The sequence below is a fragment of the Peromyscus californicus genome, unplaced genomic scaffold (assembly GCF_007827085.1).
Source record: "Peromyscus californicus insignis strain IS unplaced genomic scaffold, ASM782708v3 Scaffold_3__1_contigs__length_106647218, whole genome shotgun sequence".
Taxonomy (NCBI): domain Eukaryota; kingdom Metazoa; phylum Chordata; class Mammalia; order Rodentia; family Cricetidae; genus Peromyscus; species Peromyscus californicus.
Window position 1 is genome coordinate 14,199,558 of NW_026294551.1, and position 12,972 is coordinate 14,212,529.

The 12,972-nt window shown below is 44.1% G+C and overlaps 1 protein-coding gene across 7 annotated transcripts in view; it reads right to left on the bottom strand.

The window, feature by feature from the left end:
* The window catches only part of Cep112 (centrosomal protein 112), a 494,900-nt gene extending 490,677 nt beyond the window's left edge, over positions 1-4,223 (bottom strand). For 4 of the 7 annotated variants that reach the window (XR_008222117.1, XM_052755646.1, XM_052755649.1 and 1 more), the window contains exon 1: positions 4,032-4,221. The gene's annotated coding sequence lies outside the window, so the exon portion shown is untranslated. Of the gene's footprint in view, positions 1-4,031 lie in introns of all 7 variants that reach the window. The other 3 variants (XM_052755648.1, XM_052755650.1, XM_052755651.1) reach the window with 1 other exon arrangement.
* Between the last annotated feature and the right edge of the window lie 8,749 nt (positions 4,224-12,972).

A 12,972-nucleotide genomic window follows, 5' to 3' on the forward strand; every position in this document is an offset into this window, starting at 1 on the left:
TTGTCACGATGAACTTCTCGCCATTCTTCAAACACTCCAAGCCCTTACCTAATTCTGCTCCCAATGCACAGGTCTTTACAGACCCGAGGACAGATAATATGCAGCTCAGCTGTCACTGCTGAGTACAGCTAGTCCTACTTACCCTAGGCTAATTGTTGCTCTCTTCCTGCTGTGAAATGCTCCATCTGTGTCACTGCATTTACCAGACATTTGTAAATTTACATACTTCCTACATCTGGGAGAGGCTCTTGGAAAGCAGGGGTCGAAACTTACAGCTTAGTAAGCACCTCGCATATTATCAAGTACATGTTAGGAGCTAGAGAACTGATCACTGAATAAACAAATTAATGTTCAACTTCTGCATGACTAATCGCTTTTTTGACAAATTTTTGGCGGGAGGAAGTACAAGTTTCTGTGTGTGTGTGTGTGTGTGTGTGTGTGTGTGTGTGTGTGTGTGTGTGTGTACTCCCATGTGGAGTTTTTGCATATCTTCCTTGATTGCTATCCACATTAACTTTTGACACATTACCTCTCACTAAACCTGGAGCTCATCAATTCAGCTAGGCTATCTGGCCAATGAGAACCAGGGATCTATCTGTCTCTAGGGTTACAGATGCCCACCACCACATTCAGCTTTTATTTGAGTGTTGGGGATCCAAACTCAGGTCCTCATCCTTCAACAGCAGGCATTTTATGGACAGAGCCATATCCCCAGCCCCAAACTACTGGTTTCTAATGTTTCTACTCTGAACACCAAATAGGTCTTACAGAACAGGTATATCACATGCTCCTAAGCTCCTACTTCAATTTGTCAAAAATGGCGATCCCACTTTCTGTGTTCCAGAGGAAGGAACGTGTTTTCAATTTTAAGACATAGTTAAAACAAACTTCATTCAGGACTGGGGAGGTAGCTCTGTGGCAGAGAAGTTGCCTGGTATATGGGGGGCTCTGATCTCAATCCTCCACACTTCATAAATAATTAACTAATCATGTAACTTGGTTTAAATTAATTTAATAACTAGTTGATTAGTTGGGGGAGCGGGCGGGGGTATTTGGTTTGTTTTGTTTTAAATTCCTACAATACATTTGGTACTTGGTGAAAGTACACTATGATAGCATACTGGATAGTAGATAATAAAGTTGAAAACATCTATTCAAATGGATAAATAAACCAACGAAAATTCCTAGGCCCAAAACTTTAAGCACAGCTCTGCCCTAAATGTACTTCTAGGCTTACACATCATGCCCTGTACTCAAAATATTGCCTAAGCCTGTCGTTTGCTGTGGCCAAAGCAAAAAGGTTCCTCATAATCACTAATTCTCAATAAATCCTTTGACATTTGTGTAAATGTTAGTGTTTGATATTAGAGGAGACTAAAATTCAGCAGTTAAGTGACTCACCAAAATCATATAATTAAGCAAAGCCCAGATTAAAATTCTGAAATCCCTAGCTCTTACATAATCTGACCACTTGGCCGTTTACATGTAAGTCAGAAATATCGCCAACTAATAAAAAAAAGTAATTTGAATAGTAGAAAGGCAATCTGAATGCTATCAGGACATGTAATGATCAAATTACACTCTAAGAAAAGCAAAAACAGGAGCTGGGTCAGTAAAGTGAACAGGAGTCCCAAGCTCAATCCCAGGAACCACCAGAGAAGGCAGGTACAAGCGGCAGACGCCTGTAATTTCAGCACCAGACAGAGACAGGTGGCCCTAGAGCTCACTCTCCAGTCAGCCAAGCCTAATCAGGGAGCCCAGGTCCCAGCAAGAGACTCTCTCTAAAACAAGTTGGACAGCTCCAAAAGACATCTGAGGTCACGTTGACTCATAGCCTTCAAACCTGTGTGCACGCATATACCCACGCAAAAATAAAGTCAAAGTGATAATTAGTCAAAGCTAAAAAATCTGCTTTTCCTTGCCCCTTATTCATTCTCTAACAACAACAACAAAAAAAAATTAACGCTTCAATTTTTGAAGGAATTCCTGCTACACAAATTTTACTGTGCAAACAACTTATGTCTAGCTATCAAAAGTCTTTATACTATTCATCAGAACTTCAAATTTAAGGTATTAAAACTGAAAAATAAGGGCGGGGCATGGTGATACACGCCTTTAATCCCACCACTTAGGAGACAGAGGCAGGCTTATCTGCAAGTTTGAGGCCAGCCTGGTCTACACAATGAGTCCCAGGGCAGCCACAGCTATGTGTAGAGAGACCATGTCTCAAAAAAGTTTTAACTTTTAGATAAAAAAAAGAAAGAAAGAAAAGAAAAATACATAAAGCTCTCTCTTTGGTTTAGAATTAAATCCCTCATAGCATGTCTTTCACTAATACCAATTACAATGTGACTACTACATGTACAACCTACTTCAAAAGTATAAAAAGAGGCTGGTGGCTCCTGTACTTATATTCTGTAGGTAATATGGTGTCTTTTATTAAACTCACTAGCCTCACCTTTTATAAAATCTGCTTCTTTGTGGACAGCTATAAAATGCACTAAGACTTTCTCAAAAGTGCTTGGCGGCCATAGAAGTCAGCAAAGCACACGCAAGCCCCCGATATTAACAGCCTTTCAAGAGACAGCCGACAACCGCTAAGCCAAGAACACACTTCCTATACATAACACGCACCTTGCAAATGCAATATATTCCTGAAAGTTGCGTAAAATGCTTTTTTGTTCCAACAAATCATATTTTAAATATATTGTAGATGCTTTTTTTGTTCCATCAAATCATATTTTAAATGTATTGTGGAGAATAATACAGAAGACTTGAAATGCCAATGAATCAACAAGAGTTACCAGGGCACTTTTTTTTTTTGCAGGTTATACATCTGGATATCTTTCCAGAAGACGTCCGGGGCAGATATGGGTATTAAAAATGTATCCCGGGCCGGGCGGTGGTGGCGCACGCCTTTAATCCCAGCACTCGGGAGGCAGAGCCAGGCGGATCTCTGTGAGTTCGAGGCCAGCCTGGTCTCCAAAGCGAGTCCCAGGAAAGGCGCAAAGCTACACAGAGAAACCCTGTCTCGAAAAACCAAAAAAAAAAAAAAATGTATCCCGGTATGTCCTCCAGTGCACCTAACCAGATAGACAGGATTTCCGCTATCCTTTACCGGCCGGCTGGAAGGTGGGGCTTAGCGACGTGAATGATCTGAGTGCTGCAGGCCATCAGCTGGACCTGAACACTGCACAAATTACCCTGCTCTCCATTTAGCTAGGGTAAGGGAATGGCCACAGTGGAATGGGGCTTACTGGCATTTCGCTTGCCTTTTCTGTCTTACTTTTAGTTATCTTTAAAAAGTAAAGACAAGTCACAAAAAATACCAGCATACTGATGTGGGGCGAGAGGGCACACGCCCTGTCATCCCAGCACTCGGGAGGCAGAGGCAGGTGGATCTCTGTGAATTCGACGCTAGCAAGGTCTACACAGTGGGACCCTGTCTCAAACACAAAACAAAAGGCAGCTGTCCTAAGTACTTGTTCACTGGATCTCTACAAACACTGTGTGTCTCCCCACAGGGCCGCGACTCCGTGCTGGGAACCTTGCAAACCCGAGATCATCGGGACTTTCTGGGAGCCAGCCTGCCTGCAGGCGGGTCCTGCTCCGGACTGATGGCGGGGTGGAGGGTGGGGGACTGCAGCTGTCCGGCTCTCGGCGGTCACTTCCTCCGCTGCTGTGAGCGGCGCCTGTGTGGCCCACCCAGGCCCGGGGCCGCTCTCCTACCTGCTCCAGGACACAGACCTCTCCTCACACCCACAAGCCCCTACCTCAGGGCTCGGGGCCACGCCATGCCACCCGACCAAACTTTACTGAGAACTTTCCCCGGCCTTCGCTCGGCTGCTAACCCCGCCGGGGCGCGCGCCACACAGGCCGCAAGCGCGGGTCCCCGGCCTGCGGCGGCGGCCCTCCCCGAGCCAGCCAGCCCGCACGCGCGGGGGCTCCATCCCGCGCAAAATTCCACTCAGAACCTGGGAGCAGGGCGGGAGGGGGGATTACTGGCGAGAGAAAAAGGAGAGGGAGAGAACCTGGAGCCCCCACAAGCAAGCCGTCCACTCGGCCGCCGCCGCCCCGCCGCCACAGCCAAACGGTTTCAAATCCTTGCGGGCGGATGGGTCGCTGTCGTCCAGCATAACCGGGGGCGGGACTACCGAGCTCGCCTGTCCCGCCCCCTCGAGCCCTGGCTGGCACTCAACGCGGTTGCCATGGCGACGCGCTGGGTTACGTCTATCACTGCCTCTCACATCCGAGGGGGCGGGAATTCCGCCCTCCGGGGTGCCGTTGTCATGCAAGGGGCGGAGACTTCCCACTGAGCTATTCCCCCACCCTGAGGGAAATGGTCACCCCAAGCCGTTCCGTTGCTGTGGTAACTGTCTAGTCCACTGCGCAGGCGCCGAGCTCGTGTTTTCGCCTATCTGGTCCTTGGTGCCTTCCAGGCTTAATCTCCTGTGATCCATATAGTGTGGACACTGCTGCTTCCGGGCTTCCTACTCCGTAGTTTGTGAACACTTGAGAGACTGAGGAGAAACCAAGAAAAACTGAAAAGCGATGGAACTGCTGGACAATGTTCACTGAAAAGCCTGTTTGTTGTTTGAACAGACACCACCGTTGAGTAAGTCCAAAGCAGGGAGGATTTACCCTTGTTAGCTCACACTCCACAGGTGAATTATTCAGGACAAGGAGCAGTATATTTTCATTCGTTATGTGGAACCATCATAAGTCTGAAAACACTAACCCTGAAAGATGCTGAACTGAAATTAAAAGGCTTTCTGTCTACTGCTGTCTACAGAATCGTACCATCAACCTGGGGCAGGGGGAGGGGGGGATGTATTTTTGTGCTTCCCAGGAAGTGTCATGGGCCTCAGGGCATCTACATTGCTGTGTGGTGGTGTTCTTTGATCTTTTACGTTTCTGGGAGCTCTGTGCTGAAAAATACCAACAGAAACAAAATTTGAATTGTAAGAACACTGCCTTAAATCCGGTGTGCCACTGTTTTTCATCTAAGTTCACAACAGAATTCCTTCGGCAGAATCCTTGCGATACACACGGTGTGGTGCCAAAGCTAACATAATCACAGCTTGAAACATCTTTTCAATTTTCCATAAGGGAAATAGAAGAGTCCCTTGTTTGTAATTAGTATTTTCGGCTTCCAGAAGGAGACTCTTCAAGGTGCACTTTCAAATCCACCTCACTGGAGGTAAACTCCAACAGCTCTTCATTGTTTCAGAGGCAAATTGTGCTAAAGAAAAGAAGGAATGAAGAATGCTTTCAAGAATATTTGGTTTCCAAGAGCATATTTGAACACACTCACAGTTGAAGTATGACCCACAATCCAGATCATTTGCACCAAGAATTAGATTGTAAAACCCACATGTGCAGAAATGTGACTAGTCAGAGACCATGGAATGTAAGAGGTGGAGCTTACAAAGGATCAAAGGATACAAATTTCCAAGTAGGAATAAGAAATTCAAGAGTACAACATGGTGTCTATAGGCAAGAACTGTGTATTGAGCTTTTTGAAGGGCAATTTTTAAGTTATATTCATCTACAGGAAGCTTAGCAGTGTACCTGGTTAACCTAGTTCAGTGGCGAGTTCTTTGGCCTTCGCCTTTTCCAGTGCAAGCCATAGATTTTGGACCAGGAACATTGTCACCCCAGTAGTGGGGGATCTCATCGTATTTGTCATTGCAGTTGGTCCTGATAGCTTCCACCGGCTTAGCCAGAGTGTTTTTGTCTTCTGAGTTAATCTGCATGATGGTAACAGAGGTGCTAGCCTTCCTGTGGACCAGCCATCCCAGCCTGGCCTTCTCTTTGATGATGCAGTAGGGGGTCCCCATTTTGTGACACAAAGCAGGCAGGAAACCCACCACTCAAATGGGGTCTACACTGCATGTAATCACCAAGAGCAGAGCTTTCTTATTGTCTACCGAGGTAGTGACTGTATGGACTCCTACTCAAAGGACAGGTAGTCTCTTCATGGGGACGCCCCCTTTACCATCAGCTTTCTTCTCAGCACGGACCAGCAGCCTTAGCTGCTTCTGCTTTATCTATGCCCTGCACTGTTGGGCAAGCTTAAGCAGATGGTGACTGTGTGATGGTCCAGGGTCTGGGTGAACTGGTTAATCGCAGGAGGGCCTTTGAGCTGCTTATAAATGATAGTCTTTGCTGTTGTAGCTGGATGGAACAGGGCCATTTGACAAAGTGGGTGATGTAGACGAATTTCTAAACAGTCTTATTAAATAAGAAATACAGAGCCAAATACAGAGGTAATAGCTGAAGAGATCAGAGCAAATAGCCACAACTAGCCTTAGCTTACCACCACGCAGTAGCTTCCACAGAGAGAGCTTCTTCTTGTCTAAACTGTGCTTTTATTGCCTTCCTGTTCTGCCTTCTCATTGGCTCTAAGCCCAGCCACATCACTTCCTTGTCACTGCCTGTCTATACAGACCTCCAAGTCTCTACTGGGATTAAAGGCGCATGTCACCACGCTTGGCTGTGTCCTTGACCACACAGAGACTCTGCCTGCCATGTGATCGGATTAAGGGCGTGTGCTACCACCGCCTGACTTGTGTTTATGGCTATGACCTCTGATCTCCAGGCAAACTTTATTAACATACAAATAAAATATCACATTTCAGCACAAATGAAATATCACCACAGGGTGAGGTCTCTTTTGGTCTGGGTGTCTTGCCCAGTGCTGAAGTTCTTGGGCCTTTTTTCATAGGCGTCACAACATTTTTGGCCTCCTGCTTCTTCATGATGGAGGGACAGTGGCCATCTTCTTCCCCTTGGCCATTTTTACTTTGGGCATCTTCTTTGGCTGGAGGAGAGAGTGTGTATTGTATTCTTGAAAATTCCATTCAAGGTATATTGCTGTGGAGTTCTTATAAAATGGATAAGTACATGAAGTAATGTATATATTAATTTGCTCAAGTTAACCAGTCCATGTTGCATGCATATTTCACAGCATTGTGTGGCACCAATAAATGCATATCATTTTTAGACTATAAAAAAAAATACACGGGCTGGGCGGTGGTGGCGCACGCCTTTAATCCCAGCACTCGGGAGGCAGAGCCAGGCGGATCTCTGTGAGTTCGAGGCCAGCCTGGGCTACCAAGTGAGTTCCAGGAAAGGCGCAAAGCTACACAGAGAAACCCTGTCTCGAAAAAACCAAAAAAGAAAAAAAAAAATACACGGGCTGCAGAGATAGTCTAGTGGCTAACTGAGTGCTTGCTTGTGCATGAGGACAAGAGTTCAGATCCCCTGCCAGATGGATGTGATTCCCACCTATAATTCCAGCACTCAGAAGGCAGAAACAGTATCCACATAGCAAAATGACTATGTATAGATGAGCTCTGGGTTCCAATGAGACAAAGTGGAGAGTGATCAAGAGGGATTCCCGACATCAGCCTCAGACACACGCAAACACACACACACACACACACACACACACACACACACACACACACATGCAGTCACTTCACATACACATATTTTCAAAGGGGGCAAGAAGAAAAATGTAATCCAGTAAAGTTCAGAGGAAATGAGGGAAGGAATTTTACTCCCTTAATATCTACCCTCAAATCTCTCCAAAAATAACTCTTGGAAAATATTAATGTAGACCGGAATTATAATAGCACATTTTTCTTTTCTTCAATGTGAATTTGTCTAGTCATTTGAAGGACCGTGAGTAATAAACACACTGAAAAATACATGGCACAAAAACAAATGTTACTGACTCTGAATCACTGCAGTGCAGTAGATTGTCAATTATTTCCATTGCTTATCAAAAATAATCAAGACTTAGACATAAACAGAAATGGAGTTTTATTCACTAAGCTAAGAATTTTCAATTGCATATTTCTTTTCCGATTTTGTATCCATGTTATTGTAAGTAAATTAGAAAGTACTGGGATCTTTAAAGAAGAAAATTAGTATAGTTTTACCATTAAAAAGTAACAAGGATTGGGGCTGGGGCAGTGGTGGCACACACCAGCCTGGTCTGCAAAACAAGTTCCAGGACGGCCAGGGCTACGCGTAGAAATCCTGTCTTGAAAAGCCAAAATAAAAAAAGTAACCAGGATTTTAAACTTGGCCTTATTATCTGACCATATGGCTATAACATAATTTGCTTAATTTTCTCCTGTAGTTACTAATTCTGGTTCTCACAATATTTCTGTAATAAAAGGCATTGTTGAAGTCTCAGTTACCCAGTTACCTCCATATGAGAGATTTATTTCATGTATATGTGGGTACATCTATGTATATGTTTGTGTGCATGTGTACAGTATATGAAGAGGCCAGAAGTCAACGACGGGTACCCTCCTCACCTGAGTTTTTGAGACAGTCTCTCACTGAATCTGGAGCCCGTAGATTTGATGAGATTGTCAGCCAGCCCCAGGGTGCTGTCTACTCCTGCCCACTCCCACCACCCCCAGTACCGGAGTTATAAGCTCCTGCACCTGGCTTTTCTGTGGATAGTGGGGATCGAACTCCAGTCCTTGTGTTTTCAGGGCATGCACTGTATTGACTTAGCCATCTTTCCAGCCTATATAAGAGATTTTCAGTGGACATAAGAAAGCATTAAGGCCTTTCCCCCAAATTACTCCAGACTTATTTTGCAAATCTGTAAGGCACACAGCAATCTAGGAGAGGGTCAGAGTCACATTAACAACATTTTGGATCTGTGCAAACTGTATCTTTAAAAAAAATGTATGACTTTTTAATTTGCATTTCTACTCTTTGAAAATGTTAATGCTTCTTATTAGCCCCTTTTAGTCTTCCATGGTAGAATCTCTTTTGCTCTTTGCTCATTTTTGAGGAATTTGACATGAGACAGTTGTGGTTCGAATGAGAATGACCCCATCGGCTCATATATTTGAATGTGTGCTTCCCAGGTGGTGGACTGTTAGGAAGAACTAGGAGGTGTGTCACTGGGGGTGGTCTTTGAGGTTTCACAAGCCCACATTGCCAGGCTTAGCCTCTCTCTCTACCCGCTGCCTGTGGATCAGAACTGAAAGCTTTCAGCGACTACCCCAGGGGCCTGAGCTACACACCCCACCATGATGATGATGAGCTAACTCTCTGAAACTGTAAGCAAGCCCCAAATTAAATGCTGTCTTTCATAAGAGTTGCCTTGGTCGTGGTGTCTCTTCACAGCAATAAAACAGTAACTAAGACAGATGGACTGACGAAGATCTTCCACATTTTTAAAAAAGAATTAACTAGCAATGGCTCTGTACACTTTTGTGTAAAGCTGGTAGTTTGTACAGTCAAATTTTATTCATGATTTACCTTTTTTACTTTTTTTTTTTACCGTGTGTGTGTGTGTGTGTGTGTGTGTGTGTGTGTGTGTGTGTGTACATGCCATTACATTCAAAGAACAATTTATGGGAGTCACTTGGTCTGAAGGGTCAAACTCAGGTCATTAGGCTTGGTAGCAGGCATCTTTGCCTACTGAGACATCTTGCTTATTCCACCACTTTCTATTATTAAAATATCATTAGACTGAAATCTTGAATTACTTAACTATCTAGATTGGAAGCAATTTATAAAAACTAAGAATCATTCCTCTGTTGTCTTATATAAACATATTAGAGATAAATATCAGAACAGACCCATAACCAGCAAATTCCTTAAATTGGATGGGAAGTGATTCAGAAGTTTCTATTTAGAGACCACAAAAGTATAAATTACACCACAAATCGATGCAATTTAAAGAGAGCAGAGAGGAAAAGGCTTATTTTCTTTTCTTCATTAATAAAGATTGAAAAGGTCACTGCCTTTAGTATGGTGACTCTGGATTCCTTAAGCCAGAACTAAGAAATATTCATCATTCCATTTCTACTTCAGCTGTCCAGCCCAGCTTCTTGGAGAAACTCATGCTAAGGGTTATTAATTGAAAAAATGTGGCTCTAACCACCCCTCCCCACACACACACCAAAAGTCTGTATGTCACCCTGCCTAGTATCAGAATAAAGAAACAATCAGTTAGCAGGGTGTTCCAGTCTCCTCTATTCAATGCTTTTTTTCATGCAAACCCCTCTGGCACTAAGCTGTAAAATCCCAGCTTTTGAGCAGTTATTTTCAGGAAGCCACTGGGGAAAATCAGAACTTACTAGAAGTGTAGCCAAAGAACAAAGGCCAATACTCTGGAGTCTAGGTATCTGGGTCGTGGGGCTCCTTAGTGATGTGTGGCAGAAATCCAAGTTACATAATTTCTTTAGCTTCCTTATGGAACAATTGGTAAAATGGAGATGGTGCATTTGAAAAATTGTCCAGCACCTGACACGAGGACATTTCTATTTCTAGTCTTCCCCAAGTCTTTTGTGAACATTTTGAGGCTGATGGCTAACTTGACTATATCTGCAGTCAATGAAAACCCATGCTGCTGGGCATGCCTGTGAGGGCTTTTCTTAATCCCAGCATTTGAAGCAGGAAGGCCCACCCTCAATCTGGAAGAAGGAAAGTGCTTTTCACCTGCTTGCCCTCATTCTTACTGGCAAGTTCACCTATCCTGTTGCTGAGGCATTCCTTTGCCTGTATTAGAACCTATTTCTTCAAGAGTCCAGTGTAGACTGAAAACCAGCAGCTCTCCACGAATCCTCTAGGACTCCAGCACCAGAGAGGGACCGCTGAGTCATCCAGCCTTGAACAACTACCAAATTCTTGGTCTTTATATCATGAGACAGCCATTGTTGGACTACCTGGATACAGCCTGTAAGCTAGTCTAATAAATCCCATCAATCATCATCATCATCATCATCATCATCATTGGAGAGAGATTTGTATATATGCACATATGTGTATATATATATTACATATTCAGTCTATCAAATTCTTTAGACAACTCTAATACACCCAATAAATGCCACTAGGAGGCAGCAATAACACACAGAAAATCTTATTCATAATTTTCTCTCTTTGTGTGTGTGTGTGTGTGTGTGTGTGTGTGTGTGTGTGTGTGTTCATTTATATGTAGAGGTCAAAGGACAACTTTTGGGAGCTAGCTCTCTCCCTTCACCACATGGAGGTCCCAGGGATCAAACTCCAGTTGTCAGGCTTGGTAGCAAATGCTTTTGCATGCTGAGGCAAGAGATATTATAACTATATGAACTTAGCAAGGTCACATGACAAAAGGTTAAAGATAATGAATAAACATATATCATGAGAATAAAAATGAAATTAAAAAACTGCACTTTGTGCCAGGACAATAGCCATGGTGACTTAAAGGCAAGACTCTACCCACTGATGGCCTGCAGGATGTAAAACTGAGAATTTACTTGAAGATCTTTCATTTAAAAAAGAAAGTACCTGAAAATATGGAGCTACAGACGTACCCTGCTCCAAAATGACCTCCCTAGCACTGAGAGGTCAGCTCTAATTGTTAACATGACATGACCTAGAAGCACCTGGAAGAGTCTCCATGACTGATGTCTACATTGGGATGGCCTGTGAATATGCCTGTGGGGATTGTCTTATTTAAGTTAATCAGTGTGGGAAGACCCAGTCCATTGTAGGTGGCACCATTCCCTAGGCAGGGGGTCCTGAACTGTGGAAGAGTAGAGGAATTAAACTGAGTACAAGCAAACAAGTGAACAAAGCTACATGGGTTCATTTCTCTCTTCTCTTGATTAGGGATGTCACATGTCATATGACCAGCTGTATCATGATCCTGTCACTGTGACCTCCTCACATGATGGATGTGTGTGGTGATATTTTATTTGTGCTCTAATAAATAAAGCTTGCCTGGAGATCAGAGGAAAAGCTGACCATTATAAGTAAACACAAAAGTCATGCAACGTTAGCACATGCCTTTAATCCTATCAGATGAGAGGCAGGGATCTGTCTGGATCTAATAGCAAGCCAATTAGCAGAAGTCTGGCAGTGGTAGGCAGCACATGCCCTTAATCCCGATCACGTGACAGGCAGATCTCTGTGTGTTCAAGGATCCAGCCAGCATGGAGACACATGCCTTTAATCTCAATACCAACCATAGAGACCTGGAGGTCTGTATAGACAGGCAGTGACAAGGAGGTCATGTGGTTGGGTTTACAACCAATGAGAAGGCAGAACAGAAAGTCAATAAAAAGACAGACACACAGGAAGTAGGTCTCTTTCTCAAGGGAAGGACGGCAGCAGCAGTGGGTGGTAAGAAGGCAGTCTTGGTCTCAGCTCTTAGCTACTGCTCTCTGACCTCTGGGGCTTTACTCTGCATTTGGTTCTGTTTCTTATTTAATAAAACTATTCAGAATTACATCTACAGACTGGTCCAAAAGAAGACCATAATCCAGCTGGTTCACATCACAGCAGGTTAGCCCAGTAAAGGAATGTTAAATTCTGAAACTGTGTTGACCAGGATCCACAGCCTGTGGTGGTATCATCTGAGCTCCAACAGGCTTGAGCATCCCCTCACCTGTGGCCATGACATTTGCAACAAGTATGACTTCTCTCTTGGGCTGGCTCAACTTGGTACATGCTACTTTTCTCAGCAGAAAGCCCATGTTCCTGGCATCTCCAACATCCCAAGAGACTTAAGCCTAGCTTTCATCTTCACAGGTTCACACACTGACTCCCGAGGACATCCCTGCAGGAAATATTATCCTACTACCCATTGCCTGGCCATGTTGACTTTTCTCTGGAATCTTGGTGCAAGCTCTGTTTCCTTGTAGCTCTTTCATTCTACATGTGGGAAAAAACAGTGCCATGTGGGTGATACTAAGTTCTGCTACCACCTTAAGAAGTAGATAGGTCCCCTTGGGCCATGAATGCATGGCTCTGTGTACACCAGCAGGAGTATGAGGCATCTGCTTATTCAAGTCACAGCAGGAGAACCCAATAAAGAAATAGCCCCTGTAGCGAGTAGGGGTGTGAGCAGACCAATGACAGAAGGTGGGAGTGTTGGACAGAACTGGAGGGCCAACATCTGTTGCATCCATGGATTTATACTGGGATCTATCAGCATGATTG